General features: G+C 42.2%; 1 protein-coding gene across 1 annotated transcript in view; it reads left to right on the top strand.

The window, feature by feature from the left end:
- Positions 1–21899, top strand: part of LOC311012487 (disco-interacting protein 2 homolog C-like) — a 181943-nt gene that overhangs the window by 61595 nt on the left and 98449 nt on the right. The gene's annotated exons all lie outside the window — the stretch shown is intronic.

The raw sequence follows: 21899 nt of genomic DNA, 5'->3' as shown, positions 1-21899 counted from the left end.
ATAGACTGGTTACCTGTCTGTCTCTACATGTCAGCCCTGTGATAGACCGGTTCCCTGTCTGTCTCTACATGTCGACCCTGTGATAGACTGGTTACCTGTCTGTCTCTACATGTCGGCCCTGTGATAGACTGGTTACCTGTCTGTTTCTACAGCCCTGTGATAGACTGGTTACCTGTCTGTCTCTACATGTCGACCCTGTGATAGACTGGTTACCTGTCTGTCTCTACATGTCGGCCCTGTGATAGACTGGTTACCTGTCTGTCTCTACATGTCAGCCCTGTGATAGACTGGTTACCTGTCTGTCTCTACATGTCAGGTCTGTGATAGACTGGTTACCTGTCTGTCTCTACATGTCGGCCCTGTGATAGACTGGTTACCTGTCTGTCTCTACATGTCGGCCCTGTGATAGACTGGTTACCTGTCTGTCTCTACATGTCGGCCCTGTGATAGACTGGTTACCTGTCTGTCTCTACATGTCGGCCCTGTGATAGACTGGTTACCTTATGTGTGACAAAATGGAAACTAATCTGCATGATAGTGAACAGAATCTGTATTTGTAACCTTAGAACCAATGTGACACCCTTTAAGTTGTAACTCATTGCTAATTATTGATAAATAATGCTCACTTATGCATTATACATCATCAATAAGCCATCGATTGAGCCACTAGAGGTTGCGAGGTTGTGAAATGTTCCCTTAATGTAATAATGCAGTTATATACGGTATGTTGGCAATAAATCATATACAGATATATTGGTTTCTCACTTTGAAATGAGTTATTAATGAAGTGGGAATAAATTCATATTTTGTCTCGTCGCTCAAAAGGGATTTTTCACAACCAAAATGATTCTTTTTACTTGACAGCATGTTGAGATGAAAGTGTGTGTTTATCTGTTAGTCGAGTAATTAGACGGCCTGGTGCTTCACAGTAATAATGGCTGGTATTCAGTCTGCAGGAGGCCTGCCAGGATGCACACACACACACACACACACACACACGCACACACACACACACACACACACAAACACACACACACAGCAGCCTTGCACACTTTCGACGGCCCTTTCTTCTCTTCACACATCCACAGACTGATAGTCACAGATAGGAACTCTTAAAGGTTGTGTGTGTGTGTGTGTGTGTGTGTGTGTGTGTGTGTGTGTGTGTGTGTGTGTGTGTGTGTGTGTGTGTGTGTGTGTGTGTGTGTGTGTGTGTGTGTGTGTGTGTGTGTGTGTGTGTGTGTGTGTATGTGTCTGTGTGTGTGTGTCCAGACTGATTCCTTTCAGCCGTCGCCTGATTTGACAAGTGTGTACTTCCTCGGTTGCACTCCTGGCTTTAGAGGCTCTGTCACGTCGGTGATGTTTAGCACCGTCACTGGAGGAGAACTTCATGAAAGACCGATGCTGAAATCCGTTAATCGTACTGTGAGGACAGTAATATGTTTCAGTGTCTAGACTTCATTAACACCCACCTAGACCGGTTTGTCACCAGACGGAGGTTTTAAATGTATTAATGGAGATTGTGGCAATAAAATTCACCAGCAGATAAAAGTGTAAATATTTTAGTGACAGAGGTGATGTATTTATGCATTTAATGATTTACTAACCAGCAAGCTTGGCAGCAAGCTGGCTATGTTCATGCCAGTAGATGTGTCCCAGCCTTTTAGTGGAAACATTCATTTGACGATATAGAGAATTCCCAGGTGGCGGCTCTGAGCTTTGGTTCAGTATGCGTGTTTGTAGTTTGTGTGTTGGTCCTGCGTGTGGTCTGGACGGCCGGACGGTGTCTGTCAGACGTAGACGCAGAGGAAAGGTGATGCTCTGGAGATCAGGGGAAGAGGGTGATGGTGGAAGACGGCCTGTCAGAGAAAGAGAGAGGTCTCTGGTGCGTTCATGAACCCGTTTCCCCCGGCAGGAGGAGGAGGAGGAAGAGGAGGGGGAGGAGGAGGCTCTGGCCATGGGACTGGTTTCAATGTACGTTAGTGCCGTTTCAGACGGGCATTAAAGATTGATGGAGGTGAAAAGGCTGGCTAGTCGTCTGGGTGGAGGAGCTGAAGTGGTCCACAGACATACAACACACATTCAGGAAGGACTGATGGAGGAGGACGCCAACATTAACAATCTGCTCTTTGATGTATCTTTACATAGGCTCTATTTTTCACTTGTCTACTGTGATAGAGAGCCTGAGAGCCTTTTGAAGTCACTGGTGACGATATTCACGATTATCCCCATATTGGAATTTCCCCGGCATCAACTTATTTTCACCATCCGTGATAAAAATCAAAGCCGTCACATCCGTAGCTGACACCATCGGATCCATCTCACTTCCCCTCTGGGTTTTCATCTCTGTCCAGAAGATGTTGTGAGAAAACAAACCGCTAACAACCAGAGAATACCTTGATTATCTGATTTTCCCGGTGGTTTAGATGTGGATCGTCAGCACTGGGAATAAACAGCCATGACTTTCCAGTGCCTTCGCTCGCAACTACACCTCTATGAGTGGCCTGACCTTGTGTCAACAAATCAAACCCATTTGCAGAAAAAAGGCTTGTGAGTGAGTGGAGGCTGTTAACAACACTGAGGAGAGAAAAGCAGGCACAGCTGCTGGTCGAGGTGGACAACAGGAGGAGTGTTTCCCCCCAGTGGCGATATCAGCATACCTGTCGTCACTTTCCCTCCAGAGAAGCACTTGCTGAGGGGGAAACCACGCTGAGGGAATACCGCCTCCATCCCCGGTTTATCCATCTTTCAGCGGAGCAGTTCAACATGGCAACGAGTGCAAGAGAAGGCCAGGGTTGTTATCTGTCCGCCTGAACTCTCTGAACTGTAGGTTTATCCTTGATTATAGAGCTTATCACATCCTCAGATGGCATTCTAGTCTTAGAACTGGGATTTACATTTAAATGTGTAGACGCCACATCAACCTGGATTAAGTCAGGCTCGGATAAATTCATGTTGGGGTGAATGAGTAACCCTTTTTAATTCCTCAAACTACTGATTAATTGGTGTTTCAACCTCTTGTCAAAAAAGATCCTCCCAAAATAATTGTGATTCACGATATTATCTCAATAATCTTCAAAATATGTTAAAATCTCTTGAAATGGCAATAAAACATAGCGGTATCACTACATGTGATTACATCACAGATAAGACATTCATTTTAGTAAAAAACAATAATCTAAAATAAAATGATCACAAATCATGAGTTCTTCCTGCGTAAATAAATGATACATAAATAAAAAAGGGATCCTATATATTTTTTTTAATCAGCTCTATTTTTCCACTTCTCTACCATGTTAGTGAGCTGGAATCCTTTTAGAGTCACAGGCAACGATATTCATGGTAATTAAAAATTCACCACTACTTTTTACTTATTACTTACTTATTATTATTTTTTCATTAAAAAAAATCCTATATCGTGTCTCAATGCCAATAATGCTGCAGCATACAATAATATTAGTTGAATATTTTTCCCAGTTTGGTGGTCTGCACTGATCCTGCACCCTTGGGATGCACCCTGAGCCGGACCTGATCACCCAGTGATGAATGGGGAGCAAATCCCTGCAGCCAGTTCCAAACATCAGGAAAACTTCCACCCAAAAGAGCGCAGCTGAGCATTCCTCAGGCGTCCACATACTTTTGGCCGTGAAGCTGATCTTGTCTGTCTTCCTCCTTTCTCTCTCAAGCTTCCCCTTTATCTCTATTGGCTTCAGCGCTGCTTTGCTAATCTTGTCTGGCGTGACGGAGTGCCACAGCAGCCAGGAGAGAAGGCACCCTCCTCCCTGTGATAACACCTCCACCTCTGGCCCCTACTCCATCTTATCTGACCGACAATGAGCAGCTGTCGCCCCTTTAGCTTCAAAACTGATAAGCTAGAGAGCCCATGCTTTCAGGATCAGCATCATACCCGGGTTTAGCAAAGATTCCCAAGGTTACTCCATGAGCCGGTGGCTTCATCTAAGACCTGTATGTAGCCTACATAAGATTTGTCTCATATTTGAGCATCTGGTGGATCAAGTCGACTCCTTTTTTGATGGCAGAACATATCCAGTCATAGACTTAAAATAGCAGTAGAAGGGAAGGTCAGAGCGGTGGCATTGCCATTGTGACCGTTGTATCGAGACATTTCTAGTCCTTGTGAAGGACAAGCTAGCTATGAAGTAAACCGATTAACATCGGGTGGCAGACTCACTAAGTTTTTCCAGTAACGACCATCAGTGGAGTAGTAATGGTACGGAAATAGAGAGATGGACGAAATGAGTCAAATTTAACAACGTGATGCTTCATCCACACGCTCGTTATCACACGTGTCCACATGTAGCTTTTTTAAATCAAAGAACCAAATACTGTGTAACCCATAATCACCTGTTGTATTGATTATTCAAGGACATTTTCATGTCCATCCAAGCCTTCGATTGGACTTGAGAGGCTGCATGCTAACATGCTATTGTCATTGAATATATCTGCTTTGATAAGTGAGCCACAGCTTGTGGCGGGGTCAGGAATGTAGTACAGCATGCCCCCCCGAACACCGGTTACCAAACAGTCGTTCATGCTAACATGGCTACCGCTCCCGCTCGGAGGTTCCACCTTCAGGTGGCTCCATCAGTGCGACCTTGCCGGAGGCCGTCGTAAATTGATTTTCCGCTTCATTCCCTTGTGATGGTGAACGGCTTTAGATGGACAGATTTAGCCGCTAACGGCTAATCCTCCCCTGATCATAATGTAGCAGGTGTATCTCTGTGCTGCTTTTTGCTGTATCACGCTGCTGCAGCTGAAGGAGAAGAAAGGTGGAGATAGGGAAATCAGGGGTTTGCTTTTTGTGTAAACCAACATAAAATCGGCCTCGACCTAATAATAGACATAATGTACACAGAGATGAGTTGTATTTAATGACTTTATGCCGACCAAACATGTTTTCTCCAGTGTCAGTTGTATAATTAGTGTATCAATCATTTTTCAATCCACTGACCAAAAACCTGATTCATCATTCCTCTGAAAATATAATTGATACCTATCTTAATATTATCAGTAGCCCTTATTATTCATCATAGCATCATTTCACAATGATTTTCAGATCGCAAACTGGATAATAGATCATGATGTTGTCAGAAAAATGTGAAGACCTACCATTTAAGGTTCAACACAAATAGACCAATAATATTCCCTTGCACTTCTATTTAAACCTATATTTAACTCTGCAGTGAAAAGTTAATTCAGGGCAAAGCCAGTGTTGAAATTATTCTGCAGACTCAGACAGAGCTGCCTCCACATACAGAATCAGTTTTTTTTTGTCTCATTATGACTTTTGGTGCGGTGGAGATGCCAAGGTGTCGTCCTCGTTGAATGTACTCCTAATCATAGAACGGTTAAATGTGAGAGTATAATTACAGTTGAGGGGTAACTGGGTTGTTAAGCCATGAGGGCAGATGAGGACGCTGGTGTCTGACAGGAATAAAATGACTCTACCCAGACTATCCACTCTGACTTTCTCTTTTGTTTTCTGCATTTCTGCATAAAACACGATCATTTCAAATCTACTTGGATACCTTTTAGCCGTCTCTCCCTCCGCTAGTGTTTGATGCTCTTTGCCCAGGTCACAGTCTGATCTGTCGGAGCGTTTTCAACAGTGCTGTCAGAAAGGAGATTTGTGCTGGATAATATCAATTGGGGTTTTTATTGGTGCTAAACATGCAGGGAAATTTAGATTATACTATTTGATGGTTTTCTTCCTTTAGAATGTTAGGTGTTTAGCTCTAGGCAACAAAAGAACGTTAGGTCTAGGCAACAAAACGAACATTAGGTCTAGGCAACAAAACGAACATTAGGTCTAGGCAACAAAACGAACATTAGGTCTAGGCAACAAAAGAACCTTAGGTGTAGGCAACAAAACAAACATTAGGTCTAGGCAACATTATTCTGACAGAACTAAATCTGATTTCTCAAGCATGTAGGCTACAAACTTAATTTGTTTAAATGGGGTCATAAATTACAAGAAATGTGATACATATTTGTGATTTAGTCCCTGAAAAAAAGACAAGTATCCCTGTGAGAGTTTAATGGAAAACTTAGTTCTAACAGCCTTTGACCTATAAACCAAGATTCATTCATGGCCTTAAATCCAGATCTATGAGATCGCGAGCTGAACAGATTTCACGGTCAGCAGATGGATTTATTAGCAGTTTATGTTTTTGAAGTAGACGGAGACCCACGTTTTCAAGCGGTCTCTGTCCACTTGTTTGCACCAGGGTTTGATTGACAGCTTTCACACCAGCGAACCAAAGAACCGTTTGTGCTGGTTCTAACCGAGCAAACGGACCAAAGTTCCCTTTAACCAAACCAAACGGGTTCCGTGTGAAAGTAATTTTACATATTGTCGAAGGACAGTTTGTCCTTTTATCCAAAGTCATTGACTTCAACACCCAACTAAAACTGCCAAAGGAAGAGAAAATGAGTGTCAGTCCGAATACAAAGTTAATGTTCTCTTCCCTCTGCACCAGGTCACATACGCTCTTCCTTGTAGCACACACCACAGTTCACAGTGGACCTGTTGGGCTGCAGATGAAGTGGTGAGATAACAGGATGAAGTATTTTTCCTGTGATGGATTGTTGTTCAGACTGGGATCTCCCTGCATCAGCTCTTTTAGCCTCCTGGCCCCGTTATGCTGCACTCGTCAACGTGCCTTGTGTTCAAAACTCAACATGTCATGTGTGCGTTTTGTACTAGTTGTAAAGGTTTGTTGAGTTCATTTTTATAGAAGCAATTTTGTTTTTACTTTCCACAAACTCGCAAATACAATTGTTGTGATACTGATACTAGAGTCGGAAAGGCCTCCAATAAACAACCCAAAATGCTTGATCGGCCATCGGTGATGTCTTCCATCCTGCTCCGTTGAAAAAGAGTTGGGGAAATGTCTCCATTCTGAAGGTGTGTTCGCACCAAACATGACACAAATTTCCATCTTGCTTTATTCATGCAACTTTGCCTGCAGGATAATTTGTATTCATTCTTATTGCAAAGTCCCAGATATGCCGGAAAAACAAACACCATCCTGTCTGAGTGCTTGGTGAATTTGCCTGAGCTGGATTCACTGGAACTAACAAGATGCACATCGGCTGGTTTACTACAGCTGGTTGAACCCGAGCGACCTTGTTGTTTGGACCATGGTCAGTCTCTGTTCTCTCCACATAGTCTGGTCTGGTCTCTGGACTAATGTGAGCTACTATCTAGACCTCTGCGGGACCACAGACACAGGAGACGATGTGTGTTTCCCCCATTTCTGATTCAGGAGGAGAATCTCAATGCTGAAAGCCTTTAGACACAGCGTCACGCAAATTTCTCGCTCGAGTTGAAATATTTCAATTTGTGGGAATACTCGAATGAAGCCTATTCACCTCATTAGTGCCCCCTGGGTCCGCCGGGTGGAGGTTTGCGTCTATGCCAGCCGCCCGGCAGGAATTCACATTCATGTATTTGCATTGACTTTGGATGCGATAACACAGCGCAAAAATAATGTTTGGTGTGAACACAGTATAAGATGCATCGCGAAGGGCTTTGCAATGATTATGTCATAGAACATAATCGGAAATCTTTTACTTAACCCTGTGTGTGTGTGTGTGTGTGTGTGTCAGGATGTCAGGATGTCTGCATCCTGACTGGGTCACCTTCTCAGTTCCCTTCTGCCTTCCAACATCCTGTTATCACACATGTAACACACACACATACACAGACGTAAACACACACCTGGGTCCTCGTTCCTCTGGAGCTGGAGACATCGAGGTCACATAAAATGATTTCTGATGATTTGTCTTTACCGAAACAAATGTTTTAAAAATCCAGCAAACTAATTACAAACAGACAGAGAACTCCAGTTTCTACTCCAGTTCCTTTGAGCACCGAGTCCTCATTATATCCCTGACTCAAACTTCCCTCATAATATACCTCATGTCTATGTGTGTTTTCAGGAGAGGGAGAAGTAGTTGTTGTATTCATTGTAGCTGTGGTACTAGTACATGCAGTAACACAGTAAGTATGCTTCAGCTGTTCCGTTACTCATCTGTCTTTAGGTTGCATCGACTTTATCATGTCATTTTGCATCCATATTATTATATATCAAATCTTATTTTTATACTTTTCATTTTTATTTTTCATTAGTAACTCTAATGGTACTAGTGGTATTAGTAACTCTAATTGGACTAATGGTATTAGTAACTCTAATCGTAATAGTGGTATTAGTAACTCTAATTGGACTAGTGGTATTAGTTACTCTAATTGGACTAGTGGTATTAGTTACTCTAATCGTAATAGTGGTATTAGTTACTCTAATTGTAATAGTGGTATTAGTAACTCTAATGGTACTAGTGGCATTAGTTACTCTTATGGTACTAGTGGTATTAGTAACTCTAATTGTAATAGTGGTATTAGTAACTCTCATGGTACTAGTGGCATTAGTTACTCTTATGGTACTAGTGGTATTAGTAACTCTAATGGTACTAGTGGCATTAGTTACTCTTATGGTACTAGTGGTATTAGTAACTCTAATGGTACTAGTGGTATTAGTAACTCTAATGGTACTAGTGGTATTAGTAACTCTAATTGTACTAGTGGTATTAGTAACTCTAATGGTACTAGTGGTATTAGTAACTCTAATGGTACTAGTGGTATTAGTAACTCTAATTGGACTAGTGGTATTAGTAACTCCAATGGTACTAGTGGTATTAGTAACTCTAATTGGACTAGTGGTATTAGTAACTCTAATGGTACTAGTGGTATTAGTAACTCTAATCGTAATAGTGGTATTAGTAACTCTAATTGGACTAGTGGTATTAGTAACTCTAATTGGACTAGTGGTATTAGTAACTCTTATGGTACTAGTGGTATTAGTAACTATAATTGGACTAGTGGTATTAGTAACTCTAATCGTAATAGTGGTATTAGTAACTCTAATTGTACTAGTGGTATTAGTAACTAATGGTACTAGTGGCATTAGTAACTCTTATGGTACTAGTGGTATAAGTAACTGTAATGGTACTAGTGGTATTAGTAACTCCAATTGTACTCGTGGTATTAGTAACTCCAATGGTACTCGTGGTATTAGTAACTCTAATGTACTAGTGGTATAAGTAACTCTAATGGTACTAGTGGTATTAGTAATTCTAATGGTACTAGTGGCATTACTAACTCTTATGGTACTAGTGGTATAAGTAACTGTAATGGTACTAGTGGTATTAGTAACTCCAATTGTACTCATGGTATTAGTAACTCTAATGGTACTAGTGGTATTAGTAACTCTAATGGTACTAGTGGTATTAGTAACTCTAATGGTACTAGTGGTATGAGTAACTCTAATGTACTAGTGGTATTAGTAACTCTAATGGTACTAGTGGTATTAGTAACTCTAATGGTACTAGTGGTATTAGTAACTCTAATTGTACTAGTGGTATTAGTAACTCTAATGGTACTAGTGGTATTAGTAACTCTAATGGTACTAGTGGTATTAGTAACTCTAATTGGACTAGTGGTATTAGTAACTCCAATGGTACTAGTGGTATTAGTAACTCTAATTGGACTAGTGGTATTAGTAACTCTAATGGTACTAGTGGTATTAGTAACTCTAATCGTAATAGTGGTATTAGTAACTCTAATTGGACTAGTGGTATTAGTAACTCTAATTGGACTAGTGGTATTAGTAACTCTTATGGTACTAGTGGTATTAGTAACTATAATTGGACTAGTGGTATTAGTAACTCTAATCGTAATAGTGGTATTAGTAACTCTAATTGTACTAGTGGTATTAGTAACTAATGGTACTAGTGGCATTAGTAACTCTTATGGTACTAGTGGTATAAGTAACTGTAATGGTACTAGTGGTATTAGTAACTCCAATTGTACTCGTGGTATTAGTAACTCCAATGGTACTCGTGGTATTAGTAACTCTAATGTACTAGTGGTATAAGTAACTCTAATGGTACTAGTGGTATTAGTAATTCTAATGGTACTAGTGGCATTACTAACTCTTATGGTACTAGTGGTATAAGTAACTGTAATGGTACTAGTGGTATTAGTAACTCCAATTGTACTCATGGTATTAGTAACTCTAATGGTACTAGTGGTATTAGTAACTCTAATGGTACTAGTGGTATTAGTAACTCTAATGGTACTAGTGGTATGAGTAACTCTAATGTACTAGTGGTATTAGTAACTCTAATGGTACTAGTGGTATTAGTAACTCTAATAGTACTAGTGGTATTAGTAACTTGTGGTGGTAGTGGTATTATGCTGGTAGTACACAGAGACATCATTGTGTTGGTATTTGTGCTGTCAGGTGTGAGGCAGTTTATTAATCTACAGTCTACTGAACACACTACACCTCTGTCAGCAGGTCGACGTGACGACCGGTTCTCCAGGTAAACCGGGGACCGTTTGGGGCGTGTCCCATCACGCCCCCCAGTGCCTGCAGGCTGAATACATAAACCCTGGTCTCTCGTTACAACAGCTTATCCCTCTCATCTAACGGTCACCTACATCAGTGAGGAGATGTGAGTCAGCAGATTACCAGCAGTCACTGGAAATGTGTGTTGGGGTCAAAGGACGACCCTGGAGAAGCAGGGTTAAAAACACACACTTACTGTTTGTGATATCTGGCAGATAGTATTGATTTCATATGTCAAGGTTGCTTCCTTCAATGCAACACAACAGATTTTTTTTTTCTTAATGCACTAAGCGTCACAGACACAGTCCTGCTCTCCTCCATTCTGTTGAGATGGAGGTGGAAAGATGATTCAGATGGTCTCAAAACCACTCGACTGTCAATTAAAATGGGCTGAAAACCAGGGTCATTCTGATGAATGCCAGCAACACTCTGCTCTAGTAAAAAGAGAGAAACTAATAGTGCCACCGTCTTTTGCTAACCTTATGTGATAGTCTCCTTTGTCATTGCAAGTAGAAGAGTATTATTTCTGTTTCTTTTTCTGGTTTGTCACATTGAATGCCACGAGTGCACTGTAACACGGTTAATAAACTATGACAATGTTAGGATAATTACTTTTTTTCCCTATTTCCTTGGAACAATTGATTGCTGCTTGGAAAAGATGAATGGATTTAGTGGTTGAGAGGACAAAGAAAGTGAAGGTGTCATGTTTCCATTACTGCCAGTCAGAGCAGGAGCAGATAAATACAATACCTGTGACCATTTTCCCGGGAATGAATGCCGATCATAGCCTTTCCCACTAAATACAAAAGCCAGATGTTAGTGGGGTTTTGTCCAGTGGAAAAGGTGCTCAAGATCTTTGGAACTGTAGATACGTCTAATGGAATAGAACAGCCTCTGAAATTCCACAATCCACATTTTCAGAAAATGGCAAAATTCCAAGTCATGACCTTGAAATGAAAAGGTTCCGCCTGCCTTTCGATTTGAGTCATGGATTTCTTCATGGCAACTGAAAGTAGAAAGTACAAAGAAAGACTAAAGCACTTGAAAAGTAATTTGTTCATGGTGATGGTTAGTCGAGATGCACCAGTGCTGATATCGGTCCGATACTGACTAGAAGAGCTGGTCACGGATACCATTATTTTAATAAGTAACAATAACAATTACATTTCTATTCTTTGTTTTACGAAGTTAAAAGCACCAAAGCCCAGGTACCAGGTATGGTTATCGGGACTGAAAGTGGGATCATCCCTAATTCTTCGTGGTGAAAACGGGAATCTCAGACACTTCTTCAAAAGTTTTTGCAGTGTGTTAACACAACATTAGTACTAACAACTGATGTGTAGTACTAATGTCTCAGCAGGATTTGGAAAACTTGTCCATGCTTTTATCTTCAGCAGGCTCGACTACTGTAACAGTGTTTTAACAGGTCTCCCTAAAAAGTCCATCAGACAGCTGCAGTTAATTCAGAACGCTGCTGTTGAGTCCTCACTAAGACCAGAAAAGTGGATCACATGACTCCGGTTCTCAGGTCTTTACACCGGCTTCCTGTCTGTCAAAGAATTGACTTTAAAATACTTCTGCTGGTTTAGAAAGCACTGAATGGTTTAGGACCAAAATACATTTCTGATCTTCTGCTTAGCTACGAACCATCCAGACCTCTCAGATGGTCTGGGACAGGTCTGCTCTGTGTCCCCAGAGTCACAACCAAACATGGAGAGGCAGCCTTCAGTTTCTATGCACCACATATCTGGAACAAATTTCCAGAAAGCTGCAGGTCTGCTGCAAATCTCAGCTCTTTTAAATCAAGACTGAAGACTTTTCTGTTTGCAGCTGCTTTTCAGTAAACAATATTATCTCTGGACTTCTTATACTGCACTGTAAGTTCTATTCCTTTGATATTTTTGGTTTTATTTTCATTTTATTTGCTTGTTAAGTTACCTGTTGTTTAAAGGTGCTATACAAAACAGGTTGCCTTGCCTTGAAGAGATCAGACAGGACTTACAGATCGGCGAGCGACGTGTCATTGTTAAATGACGTAAATGAGCTGCTATATGATAATGTGGTATCACATCGGCAGCAGCATTTTAAGCAGTATCATTTCTGGTACTGGTATCAGCATCAATGACTCCAAAGAAGACTTATCAGAAGAACACAGGTGCTGTTGTTGCTTACATCAGGCTTTCTGTTGAGAAATCAGTCTCAGACCAGATAGAAGATCATATCTCCAGCCTCAAAAACTTCAAAATCTATGTCCCGTCCTTCAGCTCAGGCTTTCATCACCTCCCTTGAACAAAAAGCAAATAGAGGAGCAGAAAACTGTGGCGCTGTGCTGCACCGCCGCTGCGTCAGAGCGTATGTAAAGTCTCAGCCTTTTGGAGGGACAGTCAAAACGCCACCTGTTGAGACGGCGGCGATGATGGCGGCGACCGCAGCCGGGTGCGTTTGCGATGGAAAGCTTTTCCCCCCTCCTCCCAGATGGAAACAGTTTGCAGCTCATCAGCATGCGTCTGGGTTTGGTAGACGAGACTGGAACATGTTGCTGCGGTGAACGCATCACAAATCATGACTGCTGCTCTCTCTCACACCCTCCATCTTCCTTTTGCCTTGATCGATCGGCCCGATATTTTTTTTTTATCTGAGCATGAAATGGACCAGCTGCTGTGAGGCAAGCTGTTCAGGTGGGGAGTCACGGTGGGTGTGTGAGTCCTTATGTGTGTTTGTGTGTCTTTTGCTGCATCACTCGCTGCCTCCCTCGCTACTGAATTCAATTCATTTGTGTTTATTGGCATGAATGTTACATGAGCTGAGATGCCAACAGATCCTGTCCATATCGCAGTGGTTTGTCATGATAAAAAAAAAATCTCTGCCAAAAGTGTTGCACATCCTCTCGCTCTCTTTTCTCTTCTTTTCTCTTCTTGTTACGTGTTTGGACTTCTCTCCGTCTCTTGGTGCAGCAGTGGTTCATGGGTGCAGCCCAGAGTGACCCACTTTGGAAAAAACAGAAATCTTGACAGATACCGTTTTTACATTTCTGTACGAGAAACAGGTCCATGTACGAACCAGGCGACAACCTCAGTCCTGCAAAGTGAAGTAAAAGCTGAAGTGCCTTAAACTTGCATTCTCTCTGCTGGTCTTCAGGGGGCGACTCCTGGTTGCAAAAATAAGTCTGATTGCATGGAAGTCTATAGCTGTGTACCAATTCAATCCTTCGGATGCGTCCTACCGTTACATACAGTTAGCTACAAAGGTGAGTTTAATATGAAGCTAACTTTGTTAGCAGCTTCACACCAGAATCCAGATTGATCCAGATCCAGTAAGGGTGCCGCTCTGCCAGTTGTGTTCATCAGATCCACTCATTGCTCCTTCACAGTCCAAATATGGTCACTTCCTTTACTCGAGGCTTCAAAACCATTGTCAACAAACCAGCGGGCGGCGTCATGATGACGGCGTCCACTTGTTATATACAGTCTGTGGAGCAAACGCAGAACTCAGCTAGGAGTGTTTGTTTACGGTTACCATGGCAACCGTAACCATGGCAACCGTAACCATGGCAAACGTAACCATGGCAACGGTGGACCACTCAACCTGCATGAGCTGGTATGTCACATTTTTTTGAAAACAATAGCAACTAAACGCGTTTTTTTATATATATATACAGTATATACAGTATATACAGTATATATATATATATATATATATAAATAAAACGTCTTGCTGAAGAGCTTCACCGTTGTCTTTCTCGCCCTTGTTGTCTGCTGGTGACTCCTGGTTGGCAGTGACCTGTTCTTCAAGGACTTCCTTCTCCTGCTTCTGGTCCAGGGTCTTAACTCAGCTCGGAGGCCCTGATTGTCTTCAATGGCAGTGTGGAGGTTAGACACCAGCTCCTGGTTGGATGAGACCTGTTTGTCTTTCAGGTCCTCCGAGTCTTTGAGGAGTGCAGCTGTTTTTCCAGAGCCTCCTTCTGCTGCTCCTGCTCCAGGGTCTTGCACTGGTACCGTTTTTCGAGCTGAGCTAATTGGGCTTGGAGACCTGAGTGACTTGCTTCTCAGCATGTAGGTTAATGTAGTTCTGACGGCAGGCTGAGCCCTGTAAGTTCAGGCTCTCACTCATGTCATTTAAGGCCTCCTCTTTCTCAGATACCCCTTTTCCACCAACAAGAACCTAGTTCAAGAACCGGGCCGGTGCCCGTGCTGGTTCGCAGTTGGTTCAACTTGCGAACCGTCTGAGAACCTGTTTGCGTTTCCACCGGCTAGAGAGCCCAGAGAACCACGTCATTACGTCACTGTATATGTCTGAGGTTTCCCCGCAGCGCTCATTTCAAGCATAGCAGACATGTCTCTTCAGAAAAAGTGTTTATTTTGGCAAATAATACAATAACAATAAAATACACAAAATATTAAAATCACAACATTTGTTTAAAGTGTAGAACAGTGTGTGATCAATAGATCGGAGTGTTTGATGTTTAGTCATCTGCAGGTTGGACCTCCGTTCAATATCGCTGATGTCCGACAGCTCTACAAACACAAACCAGAGAACAGCGATTTAATCACAAACGTGTCCACGACGCTGTAAACACAGATGTTATGTTACGTTGTAGTTGGTAACGTTTAGTGAGCCAACGGCAGTCAGAAAGTGGCATGCTAACATTGTTGTTAGCAATATCACGCTAGCTGGCTAGCTAGCTGGTCAGCTTACATTACTCGAGGAAGCAAAGCCACTAGTTGCTGCTGTTACGAACGTAATCACTAGCTTGGTAAACTAAACAGAAATGTGTCGTTGGTTTGCAACGAGGTGAAACAATTTAAAAATGAAACTTACCGGGAACAGTAACGTTAGTAAAACTCTGCACTCCGCAGCGGCGTATTTTCCCCCGTTGCCTCGAGCGTTAACCCCGCCCCCAGCCCCTAACGTAAGCAAGACCTTCTTCCGGGGCCGGTTCCAGCCCAGCAAGGAGTTGGGGCCGCTCGGGAACCAGTTTTCCTGGCCGAGAGCCGGCTCTTTGTCTGTGGAAACAGGAAGAACTGGTTCGCGATTGAGCACCGGCTCCGAACCGGCCCTCAAAATGCCTCGGTGGAAAAGGGCCAAGAGAGGTCTTCTTTCAGGGTCTGGATCTCCCCCTGCAGCTGGCCGATAAGAACAGCCTTCTCATGGGTGACCTCCATCTCAGCCTGGAGGTTCATGAAGTTCTCCAGGCTGGTTGAGGACTTCAGGTTCTCCTCTTTCTGGAAGTTCTGGGGGTCACTTGCCCTCTTGAGCTTCTCCACTTTCTCGCGGAAGGCCTTCTCCCGATTGAAAAACACTTCTTAATAATAATAATAATAATAATAATAATAATACATTTATTTTGTATAGCGCTTTTCAAGGGATCTCAAAGACACTTTACATATACGGTTAAAAATCAATACATTTAAAAATCACTTCTTTCAGGGTCTTCTGCCGTTTCAGCTCGTCAGTGAGCTCCATCCTCTTGCTGTGCTCGCCAGCGCTTATTTTGCTGCTGCCGATGCTCAGCTAGTTAACATCCAATTCATTTATTGTTTGCATCAATTTGGTGAATTTTGAGAACCAAAATATGACATATCAATTCCTGACCAATTTCTTACAAACTGCTGGTACTGATACAAATGTTGACATACTAAATGGGGTTGAGGAGTTTAAGCATTCAAGAAAAGATGAAAACAAAAATGACTAAAACACAGTGCTGAGCCTTTATACTATTAGTTTATCATGACTATTATTAATAATAATATAAGTGGGTGAATATTCCTCAGCCTTCCTTGGTGTTTTGGTTTTGACTGAAGCCTCGGTCACAAACGTCGCCACTCGCCCATCTCTGAGCGTCAGCTGTCAATGAATGTGAATGTGTTCTAGCGGGATGTGGCCAGGACAGGCGATGTGAGCGGGGACAGAGATAAAATAACTTTAACTTTCTGCGATGCGAGTGAAGCGAGTACCAATCGGGATGTAGAATAGAGATGATTGATGGATGATGTCAACAGAGAGTTCCACACAGAGTTGTCGCTTGAACTCTCCGCCGACAGCAGGGATTTTTTTTTGCCAGCTAGTAGAATTCAGCGAGAAAGCGAGTGACGGGCGAGTAGCGATATGTGAACTGGGCTATAGGCGCACGCACTGTCGAACTCGCCAACTGAGGGGGGGTCGGCGCGGGGAACGGCTTGCCATGGCGACGGGGGAAAACAGAACGTTGATGAGCCAAACCAGCCGCGAGGATTTCCCCTTATAATAAGCGCTGCTGCCCTCCTGTTTAGGCCTCTTATTAGAGCCGCTAGTTAAGTCCATTTACCTTGATGAAATCCTTTTGGGCGAACATTGAGAATGCGTGGGGAAACGCCACTTCTCGTTTTGTCTTGTTGTTGTCGTCAGAGCCCTGCTTCGCTTGTGTTCGTGCATGTGCGTCAAGTACGTCTTGCGTCAAGAGCGCCCTCACGTGGACTGGCGGGGAATTACGGGTTCAAAACGCAATTAATTGCAATTAATTTATTTTAATCGAGTAATTTCTTATCGATAATCGATTAATTGTTTGCATCCCTATTATGCCATTATCATTATATCAGTTGAACATGGTCTCAAAACGGCAACATTATCGCTTATCGCAATAATCTCTGGGACAATTAATCGCCCAGCAAAATTTGTTATCATGACAGGCCTACTCACGCAGAGAACGTAATGAAATCTGAGCCGCTCGTCCTCCTCTGCTTCCTCGTGCTCCACATACATGGCATTAAAACAACAGCAGGAAATCCAACACCGAGGACGGAAGCTGTGATGGTTTATTACGGAAATGATTGTATTGATTTATTACAATATTTACATCTTGAGATGCATCTCAGGGAATCTCAGCAAGGAGAGAGGCTTCATGGGTAATTTCACTTATCGATGTTTTAATATATTTAATATTGTCTCCAAACACAAGACCACTTGTCAATAGGTTTTTTTTCTCCCTCAAGCAGCTTCAAAATTGAAGAAATTACCTCAATCTTCACTATCATATAAATATTCTGTATTACCTTCTTTCAGCTTTTTGTTTAACCCTCCTGTTCTGTTGCTTTCATGCCAATTAATTTTGTGCTCCCTATTATCACCAAATATTCAGTTGAAACATATTGTACTATTTATCACAGACCACTTTGTGTTAAAGTTGGACATTAAACATGTTTAAATGGTGGCACAAAGAGACTTCTGTTGTGTTCCCAGTCAAAACTGAGCTGGCATGATGTTATTAGTGACGATTGGTTGTCTCTCGGTCTGGATCATATTCTGTGCCGCCTTCATCATGACTTCATCTCTTCCTCCTCTAATGCATCCCCACTGTCAGCTTCCTGGTCAAAGATATGATCGAGATACAGTTTATTATTTGATCTTTGTGCTGCCACATGGATGAATTGTGAGCAAGCTTTAGTCGGTCCATCTACAACCCTGCCGCTTCCAAACGTACGTCCCCATGCACCTTAACAGCCAGAGATCATATTTGATTCTTTGTATTATATATGATGGCGGATATGCTTCATGATAGATTTCATACTGAGTGTGTATTCTGCTCGCAGATGTCATGTTGATTAAAATCCAATCGCCACTGCAATGAATCCTGGGATAATTTGGGCCGTGAAGGGTCCATCAGTTGATCCTCTGAATCAGGAAAAGAAGGTCTCGTTTCTGGGCTGCATTTGAAGGAGTCTCTGAAATGGGACGGCCTTCAAATGCAGCCTCCGAAAGATGAACGCTGAGTTGGGACACAGTTTGGCTTTTTCAACCGAACTCCTGGGTGAAAGTCCGAGAAAACAACAGACGGGTTAAAACATTGTTAGTAGTTCAGATGCATAAAATGACGTTTAAGATTTTCTTACGGTTAGCAAAGTGCGACCAAAATACAATCGATAGTTCTCTTCATTTAGAATATGATTGTGATTTTCACATATATCTTCCCTGCATTCAGTGAAGAAGAAGATCAGGTTCAGAGCCAATCAGATCCTCACAGATTTCTTCTTTTTCTTGTGGATTCGTTCCTCCGTAAACTTTTTCTGCAAACGAACGTTAGAATATATAATCACTCTAGCCACATTGTTGTCGGGCGTAGTGATGGATTAGCTTTATCACTCCCCTCTCATCAAATACTAATTTACTACTAAGTGACTATTGTGGACTGCTGTAGAAAGTATTACATTTTTACATCCGCTAAAATGTGCCTGCATCATCGTCTTTAACTGTTTGTATGAGGTTTCTTAGAAAAAGCCTGTGTGACTTCTTGCCATAATATCTGTGGATATTTGGTAAGCTTGAGACCAGACCAGTATACTGACCTTTACCACTAGATTTCACTCTCGCACTTTAATTTTCCAGAACGTGTCAAGGACAAATGCCGGTTCCACCAGTTTGCATAAATCAAACCGGTTTAGCTCCGAACACTGAACCGGACTGATGAAACTGGAAATCGCCCCAACTCTAATATTCCGTCTCATATTGTCAGCTGCATCTTCTGTCTCCGAACGTAATTTTTAATTCTGTTGGTCTGAATAACATCTGCTGACCTGGAGACTGATTGTTTTGTCTTCGCTGCATGTGAGACGGGGACACGTTGCACCCACCTGCCTTGTTGAGTCTTGTTTGGAGAGACAGCACCCTCCTGACAATTAACAATTAGCGTCATTCTGACAGCTTCATCGGCCTCCAACTTATGTGTCTGTCTTCATTTACACAACCTCATTCACATCAACACACGCACCTGAAATGAGGTGTTTGTGGCGGTGGGATTCCAGGAGGAGGAGGAGGAAGAGGAAGAAGGAGGTGAGCTAAAAGTGCTCATTTCCCTTCACCACACCACATCCCACACTCATTTGGCTGTAATCTTTTTTTTAAACTGAGACGAATGAAGAGAGGATGGTCGAGGTGGTGTTTGTGGTTTGTGGATCTTAATGGGCTCATCTAAATGTAAATGAGTGCTGAGGAGGAGAGTCTGTCCGTCCGTCCGCCTGTCTGCCGGGAAAGCAAAAATATTTAGAAGGAGGCAAATTGTGTTTTCCATTTAGAGAGTTCACTTCAGTGTGCTTTACATTATTGACCAGAAGCTGCTGCTGCTGCTGAGCATCATGTTAACATCGGTAACTCATGTTAGCATCAGTTTGGAGACAAACCACAGTAAATAAATGACTGGAAACTTTATTTTTAGCCACTTGGTCACATTTGGAAGGAAATCCGGTTGCTTTATGGCACATAATATTAGGCCATTAGCTGTTGAGCTAATTGTTGGAGTATCCTGTTTCTTTTGTCTCATATGATGGTCAATAGAATCATTTGTGGTCTTGGGAAGTCATTTGAATTTCCCACTATTTTGTGACATTATATTCTTACAGCCCATGTTTACGGCACATCCTGCTTCCTCTTGTTGATCATCAAGGATGATTCCTCTCTCCCAGTGCCTTTTGATATGAAGACAAGCTCAGGTTGGGCGTCATATTCTCATAACTTGTCAATTTATTTATAAAATAGTGTGTTTGTTGCAGCCCCTTGATGCATTTTTACATTGTTACATTTATTTCATTTCATTAGTTTTATAACTTAAAAACTGGCTGTGATGGCATCGATCTGCCAACTCTTTGTCGACGCATCCTTTGTTTTGGTCTCAGTCGATGTAGATTTCTATAAATAATTAGTTGTTTTTATTTTTTCTTACTGGCTTATTTCAGAGATACTAATGAGCACATGTCTGGTAAACACCAGGTTTAAAGTGGTATTTCTGGGTGATTCTTTGTGGAGAAACTCACTTTTACACATCTGTCGATTTAATCAACTGATTGATTAGTTGACAAAATCGAGTGTTTGTTGACAAAGAAGAAGTTGAGGCTAGCCATATATTGGCAAATATAGAGATAATGGCTTTCTGTGGTTGCCCCACTGAAAGCGTCCATGTTCAAATATCTTCTAGTTTAAGTATTCTGCCTTCGCCCAATGTGATCGGCTCCCCCCCCCCTCCTGAATACAGGATAAGAGGTAGACGATGAATGGATGGATGTAGAGTCTGCCATCAGCAGCTGCTCTGTTAGCAGGTCAAACGAGGATTTGGTGTGTTGATAACCTGCAGATACAACCACCCATGGTCTCAACGTGTGTGTGTGTGTGTGTGTGTGTCTGTGTGTCTGTGGGCCCGGGGATTAGCCATATTAGCCATGTTAGTTACACACATGTGGCCGGCGCAGATGCTGTGGAAACTCAATCTGTACAGTTGGAACGATTGGGGTCACCAGAGGTGGTTAAGCACCAGCTGTGTGTATGTTTGTGCGTTTGTGCATGTGTGTGTGTGTGTGTGTGTGTGTGTGTGTGTGTGTGTGTGTGTGTGTGTGTGTGTGTGTGTGTGTGTGTGTGTGTGTGTGTGTGTGTGTGTGTGTGTGTGTGTGTGTGTGCTTCTGGGCTCCCAGTATCATCACCAGGATCCAGCCTGAGGAATTCAGGGTTGCATGATTACATCTAGCTTCAATCGTAGCAGTATTACAAGAAGACAAACAACAGATTCTGAGACTTGTTTTTCAGGTTGTCTGTCCATCCTTTCTCACAAACGTCACATCAGAAATGCCTGGAGGGAATTTCTTCAAATATTTGCACAAAAGTCCACTCCGACTCAACGATGAACCACAATTTAAGAATTCACATACTAATTATGACAAATTCACGCGAATGTTTAATCCTGAAGTGATGGAAGTTTGGACGGACATGGATGTACGCTGCAGGATTAGGCAAACAACCACAAGGAGGTCTGTTTATTTTATTCAAGATTACAAAGTTCTCAAAAGTTGTCGACACATAGGCAGCCGTACAGGAACTTTAAATGAATGGTGTAGTCTAAAATCTGTCAAAATTGTGTCTTTAAATAAAAATAAATAAATAAATAAAAAACACCTGCTCATCCCCGTTGGCCAACTTTCAAACCCCCCCACCCCCTTATGCCCTCGGACTTCACATTCCTGCTGCCACACAGTTTTAGATCTGCTCTGAACTGCAGGAAATGAGTGTTTTTAGTTCATACCATAAGTGTTAAGCGGGATGTGCTGCAGGTTGACCTGTAGAGGTGAAGAGTGTGGGAGTCAGGGCGTTATTTCACTGCTTTCTCTGTGCCATTGTGACTTCTGTTAAAGGAAGATTACATCTCAAAAGAGAAAAGACATTACTCCACCTCAGACGTGATACGACCACCACCATCACTCATTAGGTTGTGATGAGGAGGGGAAAAGAAAAGCCTTCTCGAGAAAGCTCACTTTGGAAGGTCTCCAACAAAAATGGACTGCTACTGTGTCCTTAATACTTATTGTGAGTCACTTTGTAGTTGTTTTGTGTCTTTTTGTCGTAGTTTTGTGTCTCTTTGTAGTTGTTTGTGTTTTTTTGTCGTAGTTTTGTGTCTCTTTGCAGTTGTTTTATGTCTCTTTGTAGTTGTTTTATGTCTCTTTGCAGTTGTTTTATGTC

This window comes from Eutrigla gurnardus (assembly GCF_963514095.1).
Source record: "Eutrigla gurnardus genome assembly, chromosome: 4".
NCBI classification, from domain to species: Eukaryota; Metazoa; Chordata; class Actinopteri; order Perciformes; family Triglidae; genus Eutrigla; species Eutrigla gurnardus.
The sequence above is the reverse complement of the archived record's forward strand: the minus strand, read 5'-3'. Positions and strand labels throughout refer to the sequence as shown.